The following is a 24369-nucleotide window of genomic DNA, read 5'->3' on the forward strand; positions in this document are numbered from 1 at the left end:
TAGCTGCAAGTTCAAGGTCAATGTCTGAAACAAAGGCCTGATGAACTCACCTCTTAACCAGTCTAGTATTAATCTCCTACAATGCATTCTCCGTGCATCAGTCAGGGTAATTTTTTTTTTTAAATTTTATTTATTCACTTGAGACAGAGAGATACAGAGAAAGAGAGAGCATGAGCAGAGGAGAGGCAGAGGGAGAGGGAGAAGCAGGCTCTCCACCAAGCCAGGAGCCAGACGTGGGGCTCGATCCCAGGACCCTGGGATCATGACCTGAGCCGAAGGCAGACGCTTAACCATCTGAGCCACATAGGTGCCCCTAATTTTTTTTTTTAATATAAAGCAGACATTGCCACCTCTCCATGATTCTCCAGTGTACTTAAGAGCAAACCAAACTCTCTTCCATAGCAACAAGGCCTCAGCTTTTTCAGACTCAAAGTATTTGCAACTTTCTCTTAACATCTTCCTAAAGTTCTTCCTTTACCATCACTCCAAACCTCACCATTACCTTTACCACACAGGGATGGATGACTGCTTTGTATCATTCAGGTCTCAGCCCAAAGTCCACGTCCTCAGAAAGACCCACACACATCTTTCTACCTAACATACTCCACACCACCTGTCCCTGTATCATGTTACTCTGTTTTAGTTACTTCATACCATCTAAGCTCTCTAAAGTGATCTCATTTAGTAATCTATTTGTTTATTGTGTTTCTCTCGTGAGAATATAAGTTCCATGAGGGCAGACTGTACTCTCAATGCTGTGTTCCCAGAACATTCAAGAGTGTTTGGCACATAGTAGGGATTAAATAAAATATTCTTGAATACATATATGGATAATGTACATTGTTCGAATGAGGGTGATATTTTACCTCTTAGCCTTCAAATGCTAGACCGGCTGTAGGCCAGGTTTTTAGTTATTTTCTTTAAGGCCATGCATGGCCATTTTGGATCAGAAAGATCTTGAGAATCAATCTGATCATGATTAATCAGCATAATTCATATTAAGATAGTTTCTTTTTTTTTTTTTTAGATTTTATTTATTTATTTGAGACAGAGAGAATGAGAGACAGAGAGCATGAGAGGGAGGAGGGTCAGAGGGAGAAGCAGACTCCCTGCCGAGCAGGGAGCCTGATGAGGGACTCGATCCTGGGACTCCAGGATCATGACCTGAGCCGAAGGCAGTCGCTTAACCAACTGAGCCACCCAGGCGCCCTTAAGATAGTTTCTTGAGGGCAATGAATATATCTGTGTTTTGACAGCAGAACTATCCATCAAAAAGACAGACTGAGCTGATTAGTTTGACCAGTTACATTTAGAATGGTTCTACAAATATTGGTGCCACAGAGGATTTAAGCACGGTGTAATTGTATCAGTGCCTGGATAACAGCAAATCAGAAAACAATCTAAGAAAACACAATTGGCTAACTTATTCTAGTTATAGAATTGCCTGTCTGCCTGCCTCATGGAGAGAGACCATGACGCATGACTAGAAAGTCAAAGCAAAGCAGGAAATAAAGCATTTATTCGGGTACAAGAGCAAAATGCCCAGAAAGATGTCAGAATCATGTAGGACTGGAAGCTAGGAAAGATTCCAAGGGAACACTCAGAAGCTGAATATCTGGACAACAAAATGCAATCACCCAAAAGTCACTCCTTCAGGCAAGATTTATTTTATAGTCTTTCTTTTTAAGGCAACGGTTTTTGGTCTCAAGACCAGCAGCAACACCATCAACATTAGCATTACCTGGGAACTTTTTAGAAATGCAAATAAATCAGGGCCCACCCTGGACCTGCTGAAGGAGAAACCTTAGGTATAGACCCCAGTGCTCTGTGTTTTAACATGATCTGCATGTAATTTCTGATGGGGGCTCAAGTTTGAGAACCTCTTTCCCAGGGCTAGAGTCTAATTGGTAGTGGAAAAAAGTGAACCATATTTTAGTTAAAGATACCTACAATTGGTAGTACAAGGTCTGAAATGAAGTTGGAGTCTGACATTTCACTTTTAATTGGCCAGGCCTCAGCGAAGTGCTTTGTCCACCTACTGCACTTCCCATGTATCAACAAAATGTGAAACCTGACCCTCAACACTACACATCCTGTTGCACAAACTGAGGGTGGAAAGCACTCCAAAAAAAAGGGCAGCGTTCTCGGAATGATGGGTATTATTACAATTCAGAGAGATATGTTAGATTCCGCTCTCAGCATAAATTTCTAAGCAATCATAACCTGTTTGCCAAGTGAAGACGTTTTACCTGAATTGCCTTAAATACATATTTGATAATATTCAGCAATGTTGTCAAAAAGGAGGCTGGTGGGGAGGAGCTCAGTTTCTGGGGAAACACCAATCAGCTCATCAATCTGTCTAGTTGTGCAATCATTTCCTCTAATGAGAGGTCTGTAATTGTCACTCGGGATGACTTAACATGTCACTGTTGATTAACACAGGAGATGGAGATGTCTCTGGAGCGAAGTGAGACAAAGCACACCTTACCCAATCTTTGCTCTCCTCATGCCTAATTGGCTGGGTAGCTGCAACCTTTATTGTGATAAATGACAACTCCAACCCTCACTTGCAAATACATATGCTTGAGCACACATGGATACGTGTGTACTCACTCCAGCACTTGATTTAACAGAGAGACAACTTTTGCATCAATTAAAAACACAGGCATTTTATTTTCATTTATTATTGGACAGGTCATTTTTTTGTATATTTTCTTATAGTAAATAAAAAGAGTTTATAGGAACCAGAATATGGCTAAGGGGATTTCCAAGTTCTGCCTTTTAACCCCAAAATGTGGCCTACTTCTACATAGCCAATATCTCTATATTTTTTTTCCTGTGACTCCTCTACATGTCCTTTGATCTAGCCAAGATAATTTTGTCACTTTCTGTTAAATATATAAAGTTCATTCACATCTTTATTCCAGGTATTTCCCTTCACAGAACCCCCTTAACCCATTCCTTGCATTTCCCCAAACTTGACCTATCTGCTAGAATTCTCTTCAAATTTGAACTCAAGTCCCACATTCTGATTTTAGTTCATCCTTCCATTTTTCTAAACTCGTACATAATTTAACTCTTTTCCTGGCTTATTTGTCATTTGTAGGATATGATGCTTTGAATTATTATTTAACATTTCCAGAGATCAACTCTCAAAATGCTAAGAGGCTTTAGGTTAGGGACTATATTTTATGTCATGTTTTATGTTACTCTGTTCAGAGTAACACCTGTTTCATAGTAGGACTTCAATAAATATTTGTTCAATTATTGTATTTGAGGTTTAAATCAAACAGTTGGTAGGGTAATAAGAATTCATTTCTTACTAAAATAGTTAAGAGATCACCTTTTTTTCTCTGGAATTGTCCATGGGAAAGACGCAGACAACACAATCACTGACATTGTGTACAATCACAGGACTTTTTTTTTCCCTAATATATGCCAGTATTATCTTGAACAACTCTAAAAATTCATTGGTGACCAGAAAGGGATTCAAATACAATCAGTAAATCTCATTTTCTAAGAATTAGAACCATATTTTAAAATTACTCCTTCAACAAAAATATCAAAGCAAAAATATTCTTGATGGACCAGAAGAAAATTCTGTATATAAAAATACAGTATCCCTTAAAACCTCAAATCTCCTAAAAATCACATAATTTATAGATAGGACAGATAAAGAGTGCTCATCTAAAAACAGCTGGTGAGCAATGTCCAAAACAAAGAAATGCAAATTTTTTTTATTATTTCCCATGGTGCCTACCTAAATCCTCTTCAAAAAACTGTTAAATTCTACACTAAAACAAAAATATATTTTTTAAATAAGAATCATATTCTAAAGAATTTTAACTGGAGTCACCAAATGTGACTTTGACAGAAGATCCATTTAAAAAAATAAGTTTTGGGGTGCCTGGGTGGCTCAGTCGTTAAGCGTCTGCCTTCGGCTCAGGTCATGATCCCAGGGTCCTGGGATCGAGTCCCACATCGGGCTCCCTCCTCGAGGGGAAGCCTGCTTCTCCCTCTCCCACTCCCACTGCTTGTGTTCCTGCTCTCGCTGTCTCTGTCAAATAAATAAATAAAATCTTTAAAAAAAAAAAGTTTTGAATGCATTTATTTTTAAGTATAATATACACACACACATACATATATATTACATATATATAATGTAATGCTGTAAGATAAATTGAGTTTCTTTCAGAATCTATTATATATACACATACACATATACATAAGGGCAATGACTAATTTTTGAATAAATTTATTTTGAAAATATTTCAATATGTTAAAGTGAAGACTCTTTTTTTTTTTGAAGCCAATATTGGATTGAATGTTTGTGTCCCCCCAAAATTCATATGTTGAAATCCTAACCCCCATCATGATGGTAGTAGTAGATGGGGCCTCTGGGAGGCGATCAGATCATGAGGGTGGAACACACATGAAAGGAGTAAATGTCCTTATAAAAGGGATTTCAGAGAACTCTCTTGCCTCTTCTTCCATGTGAGGACACAGAAGAAAGACAGCCATCTATGAACCAGGAGGCAAACCCTTGCCAGACACTGAATCTGACAGTGCCTTGATCTTAGACTGAGCCTCCAGAACTGTGAGGAACACATTTCTGCTGTTTACAAGTTTCCCAGTCTACGATATTTTGTTATAGCAGCCTGAACAAACTAGAAAAGCCATAATTTCAGTTTCAGGGTCAAAATTACAGACTTGGAATAGGATCTTATGATATAACCAAAATCAAAACAAAATCTGCCTCCCAAAAATATTATCACAAGATATCACCTTATGCATTCCAATTCAGTGAAATCAGCAGTTGTTTATTATAACTTGTGATTGTAACAAATGTCTATCAGCAACATTATGCCTCTTTAAAAACCCACATTTTGAAATGAAAAGAAAACAAGTTTAGAAAGCAGGGAAAACCGAGAAGGTAAATCATTTTGAAATAGTATGGCGCCCTCTCTGGTGCCTTAAAATTGAGTCATTCTTCTGTTTTGGAAACAAAAGGACGGTAATATGAATGTGCTTCTTTCAGGATTTATGAAAACAGCCCGTCAGTTCTCCCTTGGCCAAATATGATATTGTATTAAATAACCCACTATTCCAACTTTATTAATTATAAAATATCCATAGAACATTAAATAAGCTGAATTCTGTCAACTATATCAGTGAATCAATTGTCAATATGCTTAAAGGGCTGTTGCCCCATGAAAAAAATTAAAAAAAGAAATTTAAGAAACATAATGCAAATGATTTCAGCTTCACAGAATTTACAAAGGACAAAATGTTTTAACAATGGGCAGTCACATGAAAGGAACACCCAATTATATGTGCGCATGTGTGATATGCATGAATATCTTTGTATTTGTATATAACCATATACATATACACATATATACCATAAATGTGAGATAGGTGTGCATGTGTGATATGTATGTATATCTGTATATTTGTATATAAACATATACATATGCACATATATACTATAAATGTGATATATATGTGTGTGTATATGTATATGTCTATACACACACACACACACACACAATTTCCCAATAAAAACCTTTTATTCTTTTTCTCTCTAAAATCTTTTAAATGCAAAAAAAATAAAATAGAATCTATTAAATGCATTGGACTGTCATAATTTGGTATCTTATCTAACCATAGTAAAGAACACATAGTTATAGGATAAGAGATAAAAACTGGTGTCTCTTAGAAGCATATTTCTTTTCCAATTTCTCAAATAACAGTTTCGGTGGTTTGATTCAAAGCACTAAATTACTTTGTAAAAGAAAGTCATATAAACATTACCTATTTTTCACAAATGTTTTGGTGTAGAAAGGATGCATTGGCTTGGATGTTTGTTATAGTGTTATATATAAAGATGTTCAGCCCTAGATAAGCTCTTCAGGCAGTTCTTATGCATATGAAAATTTAAGAAACACTACCTGAGACCAGTGGTTCTCAAACTTCAGGAAGCATTAGACTAACCCTGAAGACTTGTGAAAACACAAAGTGCTAGGTCCCATCCCAAGATGATTCAGTAGGTCCAGGGATTCCAGTCCCTTTCTGATTCAGTAAGTCCAGAATGGGAGCTTCTAGCAAGTTCTCAAATAATGCTAATACTTCTGGTCTATGCACCACAACCATCGCTACAATCTTCCTTAAATGTCATATTTTTAAACTGGAATATCAGGTAAACTGGACTTCAAACTATTTTAAAACCTCACTCCCTAATGCATATGAATAGCCATGCTGTCAAACTAGAAAGAACCAAGAAATGCATTGAGAAATTGGGGCAAAAATTAAAGAGAATTTCACAAAATATTATATTAACCATGGACTCTTCTAATTCCTGGGATAAAGTATTTAAAAAATTAAAATGACTTTTTTTGGTAAAAAAAATGACTTGGGAATCTCCACCAAAATAAAAAAATAAAATAAAACCTCACTTCCTAAGAAGGGCTCTAGAGTTCATGCCCTGCTGTGCTAACTGAAAGTGGATCCATAAGTTATAAAGAAAAGAGGACATGGGGGCTCAGCTCCCACCATGAAGATTGCAAAGCCAATGTAACCCCACCTGTGTGAATCCCAGCCCTCCTCCACAGTTGTAAGCTATAGATGAGATGCCCATTTTCTTCAGAAGCTGCTTTGTATCCACTTAAACACATGGAATCTGGGACTTCCAAGCTGGAGCTTGACAACCTGACCTGCCTGATCTCCTTAGTGTATAAATATCTTGAATGGCATTGGGCAAACGTGTGCTCACCATTCATGACAAACCTCACAGTCACCTTACTCCAGGAGGATTTGAGTTTAGAACGCTCTATAAAGTGTGGCAGAAATGTTTTGGTTTGAAATTTCAAAACAGCTGGCGACAAATCATCCCCGGTCTCTAAAAGAGCCTCATTAGCCCTCCAATGGATCTGTGAGTTTGAGGACCACGGCATATCACTGTAATAACCAGGAAGATTTGTTTTGAAAATGAGTCCCAAGTACCCAGAGAGATGGACTTGCTATATGGAGGTAATTAACGTAGATTAGGTAGATGTGAAAGCCATGCAACAATGAGTTTCATTTTAGTTTAATTAAAACTCAGGCACACTTTCTGGGAGTAGATTCCAGAATGTTCTATGTGTCTCATCCCTTGCCTAATTTTTGATGGCAAAATCATATCACTATTAAACAAGAGGCTATTTATTCTCTTTTTGCATGGCAGAAGGGTATAGATTCAGCTAATCTAAGAGTAGTTTCATATCATTAATGTATAAATTTAAAATTTTAGGGAAGAAATATAGCTCTGTTTAGTAATGTTTGGAATTACCATCTGTCTTTCAAGGGATCAGTTCAGTTTGTCCTGCTTACTGCATTGGTAATGAAAGATTTTATAAGCACACTAAAGCCAGGAAACTATATGAAACATGAGCCACTTGGCCTGAGCTAATTTCTGTTTACAAAGTCATGGCCAATAAAAAGGCAATGAAGTTGCAAATAACTTTTAATTATTCTTGGCAAGTTTCTCCAAGAAGTGATTATAACAATGATAATAGTGAAATAACTGTGTTTCATTTCTATTTGCTACTCATGCTAAATAGGATAGAGTGTACCAAACTTCAAATTAATTAATATAGAAACTGACAGAATTTTGAAAGAAAATTTGTTAATCTAACAAGACTTTTTGACTTGGTAGAGAAGGTGTTCTAGAATAAAAGTCCATAGATGACTCCCTAAAGTCTGACTAAAATTGTATGTAAATATTTTGGGGTACATAGGTTTTTTTTGTTTGTTTTTTTGAGAGTACACAGGTAAATGCAGATTTCTAGCGAAACAGTGTTTGATATCTTAAGGAAAGTTTGACCCCAAGGAAAGTTTGACCCCCAAAGTAAGAGCCCTTAAATAGAGTTTTCATTTATGAGACTTGCACAGACTAAGATGAGCCATTTCATGGTATGCATGCCATCCTTCTCCTGTTTTGCTCCCTTGGCAGACCTCACAATGCCATCATGGGGCTCTTTCCTCCATGAAGCCCATGTCCAGCCTCCATATTTTCTGTAGCACTGCACTCCACGTGGTCACGACCCAGTGACTGGAGTGGTCATGTAAAGTGACACTATTTTTTTTGAAAGTACACTTTGAATACATTCAAAAAGATCATGCTACAAGGGTAAAGGACAGTTTCAATCCGAAATGAGTTTAAAGTATTTTTTTTTAAGATTTTATTTATTTATTTGACAGAGAGAGACACAGTGAGAGAGGGAACACAAGCAGGGGGAGTGGGAGAGGGAGAAGCAGGCTTCCCACTGAGCAGGAAGCCCGATGCGGGGCTCAATCCCAGGACCCTGGGATCATGACCTGAGCCGAAGGCAGACACTTAATGACTGAGCCACCCAGGCACTCCAAGTTTAAAGTATTTAAATAACAGATCTTGACTGATATCCCAATAGTTATCAAGTCCAATTTGAAGTTTCTCTCCCTTCCTTCCTTCCTCTTTCTCTCTTCCTTCCTTTCTTTCTCTCTCTCTCTCTCTCCCCCCCTTTCTCTCCCCCTCCATCCCTCTGTCCCTCTCTCTCTTTCTCTTTCTTTCCTTTCTCTCTTTCTTTCCCAAAACATTTAGTGAGAATTTGCAGGGCTCATTATTGGTCTTCTCCTTTGTTCTATGTTCAGACATTCGTTTGGAGACCTCATGGCTGTCTCATGGCTCATACCACTCTAAGGCGATGACTCTCTCATTTATATCTTCAGTACAGATCCTCATTCCTACTCCAGACTTGTAGACTAACTGCCTACATAAACATCTCCACTTAGCTGTCCAAGAGTCTCCTGTCCCAATACTTCCCCTAACGCTATTGTTAGAATCTTCCACATCATTGATGGTAGCAATCCTACTCTTCTAATCTCTCAGGTCCTAAAATGTTAACTGTTATCTTTGTCTCAGACCCCATATCCCGTATGTTAGCAAATCCTGTTGGATCTACCTTCAAATATGACCAGAATATGATGACTTCTCACCATCTCTCCTGTTGCCATCCTCACCTGAGCCTTCACCATCTCTGACCTGTACTGTTGAAACAATGTCTTACCTGCTTTCTCTGCTTTCAAGACTGCCCTCCTGTATCCTAGTATAGCACAATAAGCCAGAATGATATGCTTAAGTCAGATCATACTTCTTCCTCTCTTGGCATCCCATCTCAAGCAAAGCAAAATCCAAAATCTCTACAAGACCTTTCAAGCAACTGCGTGATCTGGCTTTCACATCTACTCATAGCTTATACCCTACTAATTCTCCACTGCTCCTTCTGCTCTAGACGTGCTGATCTGCTTGCTGTACTTTGAACCTGACAGTCTTGTTTCTGCCTTGGAGCTTTTGCACTGCCTGTTGCTTGTCAGTGCTTGTTTTCCTCTGCCTGAAATCTTCTTCCAGAACTCCCATGACTAACTTTCTGACCTCTTTGAAGTATTGTTTAAATTTCATTTTATTAATATCCAGAATATCTGATTAACATCAAGACTTCACCTATCCCTTTAATTTGGTCTGTATTTTCAATTTTTGTTTCAATTTCACTTTTAATCATCTAATAAGTTTGATCACTTATTTACTGTGTCCATTATTTTTCCATTACTTTTCTGTTTTCTCCCTTCTAAAATGCAGCTCTATGAAGGCAGGGTATTAGCCTCTTTTGTTCACTGATGTATCCCAGTGCCTGGCATAAAGCAGGTGCTCAATAAACCCTTATCTGATTGAACTGGATTGTCCTGGGTTTATGAAGGTAGGGAAAACAGGCATCTCAGGTCACATGTACTTCAACGGCCAAAATCAAATAACTCCAACCTAGAGCAACAACCACAGTTAACAATTTTATCAGTTAACAATTATAATACAGCTCTAAATGAGTGAATAAATTCCATACTAGAAAACCAGGATATAGATAATGCAGGGTGTTGACTGTAATTGGAACTACAAAAAGATAGTATCTGACTGTGGAGTATCATCCAATTGCCTCCTAACAGGTCTGCTTCTTCTGCTCTTGCTTAGATTGTTCTCAACCCAATGGCCACAGGAATTCTATTAAAAAGCAAATCACCTAACGTTGCTCACTCAGAATAAAAGCTGAAGTCCTCAAGCTAGCCAACAATATTTTATGAGATTCAGCTTCCCATGGTGTCTGGTTCTCATTTTTCTCTGTCACTCACCTCCCTCAATGCTGGTTTATTTGCTGTTTCTCAAACACAGCATGTGAGTTTCTAACCTTTGCACTTTCTGTCTGCTCTGCCTGGGGCAGGCTTCCTCATATATCTTTATGGCTCACACCTTACTGCCTGCAGATCTTGGTCATTTTCTCAGTAGGCATTTCTCTGGACACAATATTTAAAGTGAAATCCGCTTCCCTAGATCCCCCACATGGATTTGCCGCTTAAATTTTTTCTGTAGCTTTAATATGATATTTTCACCTCATTATCTTATGTAGCTCACAGTATATTTTACTTCATTATCTTATTTGTTATCTGTCTTTTCTCCCACTCCCCCAGAGTGTAAGCCCATAAAGGCAGATAGTTGTCTGTGGTGCTCCCTGCTGTAACCCTGTGCATCTACAACAGTAGGTGGCAAAACTATACACGTAATACTTTTTGATGAATAAATGACTCAATGTGTAGATATACAGACATATACATGTGAGCACAATTCCCGTGTGCTTTTTTTAAAGTATCATTTTAACTGCTACCAAGCACTTCTTGAGATTTGAGTAGTGTGATTTCTTCAGACTATGGAACCATAATAGAAGAATTGTCTTCTGTTTTTTTTTTTTTAATTTCTGAGCTTAGGCCTTCCACGTGCCAACTTAATCAATAATATAAATCATTTATACCGTCCCATCTCTCTGGAGGCTTTTCACATTTACAAATGCCTACAATGTTGGAGATTAGAGAGACTTCACTGAGGGGCCATGATATCTCCTTCACTTTAGAGATGATGGGAAAATAATGAATGTGAAGTCAATTATCAAGTTATTCCAACACTACAAAACAGAACTAAGGTGTTCCTACCAGTACAGTGATCTTATTGTAAACTCACTCTTGAATCTGTTACTGCACAATGAGAGACTTCAGAAAACATACTGGGTAAAAGACTTCCTTCATGTATATTGCTTTCTGTGAGAAAATAAAAGTCAGCCCAAATGTAAAATTATGTTTCTTGGCTTATGAGGACTTCACTCCTATATTTCTGAGTAAATGATTATTCAGACCAAACTGGGAAATAGATAAATTATCTAAATATTTTTTAAATCTAATTAATCAGACTACAGCTATCACACTAGTATTTAATTCAACCTGTTTTATTCATTAGATGAGCAAACTAATCCATATTTCATCACCTGAGCATAAAGATGGCTGAGATAAAAGGTGACATCATCATATTTGGAAAAGTTTTACTTTTCTTAAAATTTTCCATGGTGAACTTAATATAAAAGTAAATAATTGTTTAATTCAGGGTGCCTGGCTGGCTTAGTCAGAAGTGCATGCAACTCTTGATCTCAGGTTGTAAGTTCGAGCCCCACATTGGGTGCAGAGATTACTTTAAATAAATAATAAATAAATAAATAAAATTGCTTAATTTGAAAATAACTTATTAAAAGTGGTTGTGCATCTCTACATCTCATGTAACTTCCTCGCTTGAGAATATCTTCTCTCACACAATACGACTAGAGCATCAACTGAAGGAACTGGGTAACAGGAGAGGCTCCAACCCAAATGAACTTTATTGCCAATGTAGGCAGAAACACAGATGTTCAATATTAACATTAAATAATTAGAATTCTGAGGTGAGTTGTTAATGAAATAGTTTTAGGAATAGGGTCTTCCTTCAGCAGCAATCTCCATCACAACTGTATTAATTTTTTTTATTTTTTTAAATTTATTTATTCATGAAAGTCAGAGAGAGAGAGAGAGAGAGGCAGAGGCAGAGGGAGAGAAGCAGGCTCCCCGCCTAGCAGGGAGCCCGATGCGGGACTCGATCCCAGGACCCTGGGATCATGACCCGAGCTGAAGGCAGACGCTTAACCATCTGAGCCACCCAGGTGCCCCTGTATTAATTTTACATCCCAATTCTTGATAACAACAAGAACTAACAAAGCTTCTTTAGATAAGAAGAAGAAATCATGCCCTTGCTACTGGAATTAGAGACATTATCCCTTTAAACCAACTACAGCACTTTGATCACATTTACTGAAACAGTTATTCCTTGTATTTAAAAAAATGCTCCCTACGATGATATTGCCATCTCTTTATAAGACTGGATTACAAGTGTCTTTTGGTGGCATGCAATAAAGAGGGACAACAATGTTGGATGACACAATCAGAACATAATAAGATCTCAACAGGCTGGAAACATGGACCAAGAGATCTGTAACCTACAATGGTAGAAACATTAGACTGGCAACAGGCCTATCCACAGAGACCTGGCAGGCCAGAAAGGACTGGCAGGATATATTCAGAGCACTAAATGAGAAAAATATGCAGCCAAGAATACTATATCCAGCTAGGCTGTTATTGAAAATAGAAGGAGAGATAAAAAGCTTCCGGAAGAAACAAAAACTAAAACAATTTGCAAACACAAAAGCCCTAAAAAATGTTGAAAGGGGTCCTCTAAACAAAGAGAGAGCCAAAAAGTAACACAGACCAGAAAGGAAGACAGACAATATACAGTAACAGTCACCTTACAGGCAATACAATGGCATTAAATTCATATCTTTCACTATTTACCCTGAACGTAAATGGGCTAAATGCCCCAATCAAAAGACACAGACTATCAGATTGGATAAAAAAACAAGACCCATCGATATGCTGTCTGGAGGAGACTCATTTTAGACCCAGAGACACCTCCAGATTTAAAGTGAGGAGGTGGAAAACCATTTACCATGCTAATGGACATCAAAAGAAAGCTGGGGTGGCAATCCTTCTATCAGACAAATTAGAATTTAAACCAAGGACTATAATAAGAGATGAGGAAGGACATTATATCCTACTTAAAGGGTCTATCCAACAAGAAAATCTAACAATTGTAAATATCTATGTCCGTAACATGGGAGCAGCCAATGATATAAGCCAATTAATAACAAAAAAAAGAAACACATAGACAGCAATACAATAATAGTAGGGGACATTAACACCCCCCTCATTGAAATGGACAGATCATCCAAGCAAAAGATTAACAAGGAAATAAAGACTTTAAATGACACACTGGACCAAATGGAATTCACAGATATATTCAGAACATTCCATCCCAAAGATACAGAATATACATTCTCCAGAATAGATCACATCTTAGGTCACAAATCAGGTCTCAACCTGTACCAAAAGACTGGGATCACTCCCTGCCTATTTTCAGACCACAATGCTTTGAAACTAGAACTCAATCACAAGGGGAATGTTGAAAAGAACTCAAATACATGGAGGCTAAAGAGCATCCTACTGAAGAATGAATGGGTCAGCCAGGAAATTAAAGAAAAGTTTAAAAAATTCATGGAAACAAATGAAAATGAAAACACAACTGTTCAAAATCTTTGGGATACAGCAAAGGCAGTCCTAAGAGGAAAGTATATAGCAATACAAGCCTTACTCAAGAAACAACAAAGGTCTCAAGTACACAACCTAACCATACACCTAAAGGAGTTGGAGAAAGAAAAGCAAATAAAGCCTCAACCCAGCAGGAGAAAAGAAATAATAAAGATCAGAGCAGAAATCAATGAAATAGAAACCAAAAGAATAGTAGAACAGATCAACAAAACTAGGAGCTGGTTCTTTGAAAGAATTAATAAGATTGATAAACCCCTGGCCAGACTTACCAAAAAGAAAAGAGAAATGACCCAAATAAATAAAATCAGGAATGAAAGAGGAGAGATCACAAGCAACACCAAAGAAAGACAAACAATTATAAGAACATATTATGAACAACTATATGCCAGCAAATTAGACAATCTGGAAGAAATGAATGCATTCCTAGAGATGTATAAACTACCAAAACTGAACCAGGAAGAAATAGAAGACCTGAACAGACCTATAACCACTAAGGAAATTGAAGCAGTCATCAAAAATCTCCCAAAAAACAAAAGCCCAGGGCCGGATGGCTTCCCAGGGGAATTCTACCACACATTTCAAGAAGAATTAATACCTATTCTTCTGAAACTATTCCAAGGAATAGAAATGGAAGGAACACTTCCAAACTCATTTTAAGAGGCCAGCATTACCTTGGTCCCAAAACCAAAGACCCCATCAAAAAAGAGAATTACAGACCAATATCCTTGATGAACACGGATGCAAAAATTCTCACCAAAATACTAGCCAATAGGATCCAACAGTACATTAAAAGGATTATTCACCCGACCAAGTGGGATTTATTCCTGGGCTGCAAGGTTGGCTCAACATCTGCAAATCAATCAATGTGATACAATACATTAACAAAAGAAAAAAACAAGAACCATATGGTCCTCTCAATAGATGCAGAAAAAGCATTTGACAAAGTACAGCATCCTTTCTTGATCAAAACTCTTCAGAGTATAGGGATAGAGGGTACATACCTCAATATCATAAAAGCCATCTATGAAAAACCCACAGAGAATATCATTCTCAATGGGGAGAAAATGAGAGCTTTCCCCCTAAGGTCAGGAACACGGCAGGGATGTCCACTATCACCACTGCTATTCAACATAGTATTAGAAGTCCTAGTCACAGCAATCAGACAACAAAAAGAAATAAAAGGCATCCAAATTGGCAAAGAAGTCAAACTCTCACTCTTTGCAGATGATATTTTATGTGGAAAACCCAAAAGACTCCACCCCAAAACTGCTAGAACGCATACAGGAATTCAGTAAAGTGGCAGGATATAATCAATGCACAGAATTCAGTGGCATTCCTATACACCAACAAGACAGAAAAAAGAGAAATTAAGGAGTTGATCCCATTTACAATTGCACCCAAAACCATAAGACACCGAGGAATAAATCTAACCAAAGAGGCAAAGAATCTGAACTCAGAAAACTCTAAAATACTCATGAAAGAAATTGAGGAAGACACAAAGAAATGGAAAAATGTTCCATGCTCATGAATTGGAGGAACAAATATTGTGAAGATGTCAATGCTACCTAGAGCAATCTACACATTTAATGCAATCCCTATCAAAATACCATCAAACTTTTTTCAAATAAATGGAACAAATAATCCTAAAATTTGTATGGAACCAGAAAAGACCCCACATAGAGGAATGTTGAAAAAGAAAAGCAAAGCTGGCAGCATCACAATTCCAGACTTCAAGCTCTATTACAAAGCTGTCATCATCACAATTCCAGACTTCAAGCTCTATTACAAAGCTGTCATCATCACAATTCCAGACTTCAAGCTCTATTACAAAGCTGTCATCATCAAGACAGTATGGTACTGGCACAAAAACAGACACATAGATCAATGGAACAGAATCGAGAGCCCACAAATGGACCCTCAACTCTATGGTCAACTCATCTTTGACAAAGCAGGGAAGAATGTCCAATGGAAAAAAGACAGTCTCTTCAACAAATGGTGTAGGGAAAATTGGACAGCCACATGCAGAAGAATGAAACTGGACCATTTCTTTACACCACACACAAAAATAGAATCAAAATGGATGAAGGACCTCAATGTCAGACAGGAGTCCATCAACATCCTAGAGGAGAACACAGACAGCAACCTCTTTGACCTCAGCCGCAGCAACTTCTTCCTAGAAACATCGCCAAAGGCAAGGGAAGCAAGGGCAAAAATGAACTATTGGGACTTCATCAAGATAAAAACCTTTTGCACCGCAAAAGAAACAGTCAACAAAACCAAAAGACAACCGACAGAATGGGAGAAGATATGTGCAAATGACATATCAGATAAAGGGCTAGTATACAAAATCTATAAAGAACTTACCAAACTCAACACCCAAAGAACAAAGAATCCAATCAAGAAATGTACAGAAGTCATGAATAGATATTTTTCCAAAGAAGACATTCAAATGGCCAACAGACACATGAAAAAGTGCTCAACATCGCTTGGAATCAGGGAAATCCAAATCAAAACCTCAGTGAGATACCACCTCACACCAGTCAGAATGGCTAAAATTAACAAGTCAGGAAAGGACAGATGTTGGCGGGGATGTGGATAAAGGGGAACCCTCCTACACTGTTGGTGGGAATGCAAGCTGGTGCAGCCACTCTGGAAAACAGTATGGAGGTTCCTCTAAAAGTTGAAAATACAGCTACCATATGACCTAGCAATTGCCCTACTGGATATTTACCCCAAAGATACAAATGTAGTAATCCGAAGGGGTACGTGCACCCCAATGTTTATGGCAGCAATGTCCACAATAGCCAAACTATGGAAAGAGCCAAGATGTCCTCGACAGATGAATGGATAAAGAAGAAGTGGTGTATAAATATATATATATATATATATATACATACAGTGGAATATTATGCAGCCATCAAAAAACTCCGAAATCTTGCCATTTGCAATGACGTGGATGGAACAAGAGGGTATTATGCTAAGCAAAATAAGTCAATCAGAGAAAGATATGTATCATATGATCTCACTGATATGAGGAATAATTAATCTCAGGAAACAAACAGGGTTGCTGGAGTGATGGGGGATGGGAGGGATGGGGTGGCTGGGTGATAGACATTGGGGAGGGTATGTGCTATGGTGAGCGCTGTGAATTGTGTAAGACTGATGAATCACAGACCTGTACCTCTGAAACAAATTATACATTATACGTAAAAAAAAAAAAAAAAAATAGAAGACAGTAGGAAGGGAAATTGAAGGGGGAGAATCGGAGGGGGAGATAAACCATGAGAGACTATGGATTCTGAGAAACAAACTGAGGGTTCTAGAGGGCAGGGGCGTGGGGGGATGGGTTAGCCTGGTGATGGGTATTTAAGAGGGCACGTATTGAATGGAACACTGGGTGCTATACCATTGTTTAATGAATCATGGAACACTACATCAAAAACTAATGGTGGGGCGCCTGGGTGGCTCAGTTGGTTAAGTGACTGCCTTCGGCTCAGGTCATGATCCTGGAGTCCCTGGATCGAGTCCCGCATTGGGCTCCCTGCTCGGCAGGGAGTCTGCTTCTCCCTCTGACCCTCCCCCCTCTCATGCTCTCTCTATCTCATTCTCTCTCAAATGAATAAATAAAATCTTAAAAAAAAAAAACTAATGGTGTAATATATGGTGATTAACATAATAAAATAAAATTTAAAAAAAGAAATTACTAAAATGGTAGTATCTTCCATGACCTATAACAGTTGAAGAGCTATTATATGAATTAAGAATTAGATTTATTCTACATGGCCCCCAAGTAATAGAACTTATCCCAATGGAGAGAGACACATATTCTCATTTAATATTGGTTTCTTTGATGCAGGCAAGTCTATTCAAAAGAATATGGAGGACTTACGCAAGTAGTAATTTTGTAGTCACGGTAAGTATTCAAAACTACTTTAGGTTATTAGTTAGACAAGACTCTAGGGAAGTTGCTTAGAAATTCTCTAAGGATGTATTTCCCAAATGCAAACTCACAAATTAATGCTAGATGTGCTACATCAAAATCATGTGAAGCAACTTGAAATGCTATTTCCTGACCCTGTACCCAAAGATGGGGCTCAGGATTTTTAGTTATTAAAAGTTCTTGCTAGAAGAATCCAGTAACTCCTAAGAGTTAGGAACCTCTGATAGAGAAGGAATTTAAATAACAAAACATTATTTGAGATGGATGACCCTAAAGGACCTACATAAACTCAGAGATTGAGTAGCTTCTTCCTCTAGGCCCTGACTGAATGTGCTAAACTGACCACTGATACACACACACACACACACACACACACACACACACACACACCTCATTCTGGCTTTTTAAAAAACCATCATCTTGGAATGATTAGCTCGATTATGTTGCTATGTGAATAAATGATTAACCACAAAAGAAAGTTAAATTTATTATATTACAGAATTACCTCATTTTTTTAAAAGTGAAAAACCACATTGCTCAACATGATCATAACATCTATGCAACAGACTATTTTTGAAGAAGATTCCTTTGAAGGGAGAAGACTTATTCCCATAAAAATAATTAAAAAAAAAAAAAAACCCACAGATTCTGAATGCTCCCTTCCCAATCACCAAAGATAAGATTCCAAAATGTTTCAAGCTATGGTTAGTCCTAAGACAAAATTGTATACGTTTCCACAATGAATGGCACTTTCCAAAACTGGCATTTCTTGACTTAAAATTCTAATATATTTTGTGAAGATATCTTTGACTCACACAGAGAAAAATCTCAGTATGTTTTTCACATTTCTTACAGATGTAAGGCTAATCATTTTCTACAACTAACACGCTAATTTATTTTGTAGTTTGGTTTCCTACTTTTCTGACTTTTCTTAGTCTGCATGTTGGAAATATGGGGAAGGCCACAGGCAAACACGGATATCTAAGACAGGAAAGAACAGTCAGTCTCCCAGCTGAAATCAGCTAGACAAGATGCTGGCATGAGTTTGGATTTGAGAATGCTTTATATGAGAAGAATGAAGGGTGTTATTTGATAGGAAATAGGAAGTTGTTTCAGGTATAAGAGTCATGAAGCAGCAGAAAAAAGCTACATTTTCTCTTTGGGGGAAACCCAGGACCTATGTTCCTTGGGGTAGGCACACAACCATCTAATCCTATCCCTTTGCCCTTACTGCTCTTGAAATACCTTCCTGACACATTTTCACAAGACAAATGGCATTGCAGTCCTTTTGGCAGAAAAATAGATGGTCCATGCCAAAATGAAGGGGAAAACACTGTTTGCTATTGTGTTGCACAACTGAATACAAATCATCTACAAACTAGTGGTAAAATTTTTGAAATAGTACCTTAAAATAGTATCTTTAGTAAATGTTTTGAGTCTAGTCGCAAGGAAAAAAACAGAGTGATACTAACACATTTTATTAACCAAGTGCTCTTTAAAATCGAAAAGTAAAATTCAAGGACAACTTGTAAACGACGTGGGAGAGTTATTTGAAACTTTGGTTCGGCTTGTGCATTTTCTCTAATGTTATTAGTATTAGTATTAATTTGTTGTAGAGGCAAACCTTCCAAACTATAACTCATCACAGCTTCTTCAGTATTTTGGCTTCTGGGTTTGCATTTTTGACAATCCGTATGTCAAATTAGAGGAATGAGAACATGGCACAACTTTTGTCTGAGATATATATGAAAATTCTTGGAAGAAACATTGATTTTCACTCATAGGTGTGTGGGGCAGCAGGCCAGTTTATAGCTTGTTCACAATTATCTTAAAACATACACTGATCTTTAAAAAATCACTTATGTCATATTTCCCATGGGTCTGAAATTTAGTTGTTGAAACTTTATCAGAAACTTCAAGAGCAGAGATACTTCTTCAGAATATTGTGCTGTACTATTTGCACCCATTGTCACGGAGTTTAAAAAAAAAAGCATAGGTAATTTCCATTATATATTATAGACTGTAAATTATAATTATGCATTATAATGTATAAATTATACAACATAACTTTATAAATTAATAGCATAACAACAAAAGCAAACAAGCCTGAAGCTGTTCCTCTAGATTTCCATAAGTCAGATGCAAGTTAATATAAACTGTAAAATTTAGAATTATGAATTGTTTAATTTTACTTAATAAGAACAATAATAAAACAGCTCTCCTCTAGCAGACACTGAGCTATAACATGCATTTTTTAGTGTGTTCCCACAGAGCTTGGATTATGGAAACTGCAATTTGAATTTCATGAAATATTTTTTTAAACATTTAAAAACATGAAAACAATTCTTTTTTTTTTTTTTTTTTAAGATTTTATTTATTTATCCGACAGAGAGAGACATAGCAAGAGAGGGAACACAAGCAGGGGGAGTGAGAGAGGGAGAAGCAGGCTTCCCGTGGAGCAGGGAGCCTGATGCGGGGCTCGATCCCAGAACCCTGGGATCATGACCTGAGCCGAAGGCAGACGCTTAACAACTGAGCCACCCAGGCACCCCAAAAACATGAAAACAATTCTTAATGCAGGACTGTACAAAAACCAACAGGGGCAGAATCTGGATGAGGGTGGTAGCTCAACTTTAGCCCAATGGGACATCCAAGCATGAAGAACACCTCCAGCACCAGGCATTTTCCTCCAGGTGGGCAAAGAGGGTGAAGAAGGAGAGACACCCAGAGACATGCCCAAATGATACAACCACTGTTGTGTAGCTGGACCCTGGGAGCCCCCATCATGACAGATGCCACAGGGGCAAAGGCTGGTGGAGGATGCTCAGGGCAAGGAGCCAAGTGGGAGACCATAGGAGGGAGGCCACAGAAGGGCACTTGGAGCCGAGAGCAACCATGGAGCCCTGGGCTGCATATTTTAATTGAATCTTTATAAGAACCTTATGAGTTAGGTGGAGTCATGTCCATTTTAACAAGCAGGAAGCCAAGAGATAGGGTAAGTTGATCATTATCTCCCAGTTGGACAGTTAAAGTGTGATCCTAGGATGGTCTGAATGCATTCTAATTACTATCCCATGTTCCCTTTCCAAAGAGAAGGATTAAACCTTAGAATCTTTTAGTAGAAATTTACCATAACAAATTCCTTATTCAAAAATCTTAACTTTAAAGAAACATCTATATAAGGGGTGAATGGAAAAACAGAGCTTCATGTTTGATTTCCTTTCCCTAATTCTCCATCTTGCTTGTGTTCAGTTTTCGGTAGTCAGGCCTTCGGGATGTCAAAGGGGAGAGATTACTCATCTTAAACTCAAGAGACTGAGGAATGACTCAGCCACTAACTAGCAGCTGGGTGCCACAGGCTATTCCTCTTTTTATATTTTGAGTCTTCATTGCTTGAAGCTGAGATAACCAGGTTTTGTCATTTCTAAAATTATAGCAGCTCTAAAACCCTAAGCTTCTAGTTTTTCTTCTGTCCTCTTTCAATGCTCAATCATTAGAAATTCTATTTATATATATATTTTTCTCCTTCAAGACTAATAATTTTGACGTTCAACCACACAGAAGAGACTAGCTATGAACACAGTTTTAAAGCAATCAAAAGAACATTCCCTGTAACTTCCTATGGGAATGAAGTCTGCCAGCATCCCATGATGAACAACTAGAATCCACAGTTTAGACAGTTCTTGCAGGACATTTCTCATGAATGGGCAGAATAAACAGACCACTTCATGTTTTTTAACCTCTGTTTATCTTCCTTCACAATTGTGAAGTAGATCTGTCATCACTCGGGAGGCATGAGGGGAGTAAAAGAAACAAAATAACTTTCAAGTTCGTTTAGAGAGTCTAGTGGAACTAAAGTTGAGAAATGACTTTGTCACTTTTCCCCTTATTGAAAATTGCTGGTGTATTTCTCATCAAGACGGGAACGTGACCCACTTTTCAGAGTGCCAAAATCTTGAGAATAAATCAAGTCAGCCAGAGACATTCGTTTAGATGGAAAGATACCAAGTAGCCGTGGAATTGCAATTTACCCCTTGTGACGGAATGATCTCACTAGTTTCTGCTGGCTTCCATTCCCAGGTTTAGCAAGAAGGGCTTATGGCTTCCGTCACTTTGTTTCATGCTTCTCACTCATTTCCAAGTAGTTCAGTGGCACAAACAACAGAGGCATTCCACCTTCTCCGGTAAAACACCCAAGTTGCTCTGTCATACCTGCACTCCCTTGACATCAACATCTCATGTCACCTTATCCCTCTCACTCTGGCGTCCCTTTATTCATCCCTGGACAGGTTCCCTGAGGTGCTCACCTCAGGCTCTCCTTGTTGTCCGGCCCATTCTCAGTCACCACAGGCACCACATACAAAAATCTCGCTGTCATCGACTACAATCAAAATCATGATTCTAATCCTTGAATTTGCTGGTTAACACAATAAAAAGACTCCGTTTATTTGAGTCTTGTTAAAAAAAATTCTTGTGAAATGTATGAGTTCATTGCATATCCCACCTTAGTAAGTAAAATAGAAGATAGCCTCAAGATAGAATATTTCTTTGACTTTCAAAGGATTCTGCAATCCTGGAAAATCTTTGCTTTTCAAAGGTACCTTTTCAGAAAGTGGAGGAAATTGGGCTACATTATCTCTGATCAGAGGCCACACTATAAATACATTGCCTAACAACATATTCTTAATGTATCTTTTCAATACACAAAGCAAAACACCCTAAGAATAAAGCCATGGCATCCACTTGCAAATTCACCCAGAATTCAGGAGAGTTCATAGGTTTTCAATAAATGTTGGTTCAATGTAATTAAAAACAAATGGGGAGAAGAATTAAAAACAAACAAATATGATTACAGGTTCTAATTATTTGAGCTCATTTTTTCCTGTTTTGACACATTTTCTTGGGGGGGGAAAAAACATTTCTTAAACATTTCAACAATCTTCCCAAAATGGTCTCGATTGTACATTAACGCTAGAACAAATCCTACAGTCATAAACGTATATCTTTTTTATATCTTAATCAAACTCCTTGTAGCTAAATTCTTCAAACAAAACAACTTAAGAAAACCCCCAAGACCTCCCACCCACTTCACAGCCTTAATCCTAAAGGCCAGCATTTTTATCTGCAGGCAAAGAAGTGCCACTTGGATGCAATGATTTTACTAAAACCCAGGGATCCCACAAATCTCTCCCCACATTCTCCACCTGAGGGAGTCTTGGGCAGTCTTGAATGAGCACTTCATTTGAATATAGTCTCTCAATGCTTTATTTCCTTTTTTGTTCAGAGGAAAGAAACAGGGTGGGAATTGGGGGGAACTTACTATTTTCATATATTTAGGATGCACCGGCTTACTTGTGTTCTGGAGGGGAAAATAATTAAAAATAAGAAAAGGCCTCCTTCAGCTATCAGTTTACTCTGGGCTATAAACAGACTTCTTGGCTGCAGCCTAGACCCAGGTGGATTATTTAGGTCAATAGCTGGATGGAGACCTTTGGAATGAGCTGGGGACGGCAGGACATGGGGATGGTAATTGGATATTTTACACATTCTACTTCCTGTCGACACATAGCATGGAGAGGGGCTACAGTGTCTCAGAAGTGTTGCTTGTGAATGAACACAAGAATATAGGGCTCATCTGTTTTTAGCCATAGTTCCACAAATGCCACTGAAATTTGGTCTTGTTTTTATGGGATACTAACCCAGATTAATGGCTTCTTTGACTGTGTTTATCCTGAGTCAACTAAAGAGAGTCCACACTAAGCTGTGCAGTTCAGTGGACATACTGGATGGATTCATTTCAAATGGAAATAAAGAGATTCCAAAGCTCAATTTTCAATTTAAACTAAGAGACTGTTCTGGTGCTAGAAAAAGAATAGCAGTGAGAATTCGGACTCCTAAAATCTTGGTTTTACATATAAACTCTGTGTTTATGAGTTCATATAACTGTTACTCAAATGTGTTACTATCAGCTTAAATAACTCAGCAAATTATGTAATATTTGAGCACCTAGGATATGCCAGGTACTGTTCTGGACATCGGGGACACAACAGTCCCTAATACCAGAGATACAACAAGATGGCTAAGGACCAAGGGTTATATAGTACTGTGCTTGCTCTTATATTACAGTGATGAAGAAAAACAACAAACAAGCAAACAGGTTCATAAATAAATAAATATTTAGATGCATTACAGTAGAGAAGGAGTAATCAACTGGGTAGAAGTTTTCTGAGAAGTTGAGTAAAATAAGGTCAGAGACAGACCTTTGGATTTAGCAAGATGTAGGTCATTGATGACTTTCAGAGAATGTTCCCAATGGAGGGATGAGAGAAAAACCTCATTGAAAGGGACTGATGTCAGAATAAATGATAAAGAAGGGAGACAATGAGGAAACTAAGACAATATTACAAGAAACACTATAAAATAGTTTCTATAAAGAGAACTATAGAAATGGGACCATACCTAGAGGGAAATACTCTGCCAAGAGATTTTTTTTTAAGATTTTATTTATTTATTTGAGAGAGAGAGAGAGGGCACAAGCAGGGGGAAGAGGAGGAGGAGGAGGAGGGACAGAGGCGGAGGGAGAAGCAGACTCCCTGCTAAGCAAGGAGCCCCATGTGGAGCTTGATCCCAGGACTCCAGGATCACGACCTGAGCCGAAGGTAGACGCTTAACTGAATGAACCACCCAGGTGCCCCAAGAGATTTTTGGGGGGATAAAAGCAACTAGAGGATATTTTAGGACTCATGAGAATGATTCAATGCATGGTAAAGAAATGGTGCAGGAGGAAGAGAGGGGGATACACCTTGTGAGGTAAGAGGGGAAGTGAGGTAGAGCATATACATGGAGTGGTTGGT

General features: G+C 38.0%; 1 protein-coding gene across 1 annotated transcript in view; it reads right to left on the reverse strand.

Moving 5' to 3' along the window:
- The window catches only part of DCC (DCC netrin 1 receptor), a 775798-nt gene that overhangs the window by 703682 nt on the left and 47747 nt on the right, over nt 1–24369 (reverse strand). The gene's annotated exons all lie outside the window — the stretch shown is intronic.

This window comes from Mirounga angustirostris, unplaced genomic scaffold (assembly GCF_029215605.1).
Source record: "Mirounga angustirostris isolate CCGP_5_RB_7025 unplaced genomic scaffold, mMirAng1.0.hap1 SCAF_14, whole genome shotgun sequence".
Lineage (NCBI taxonomy): Eukaryota > Metazoa > Chordata > Mammalia > Carnivora > Phocidae > Mirounga > Mirounga angustirostris.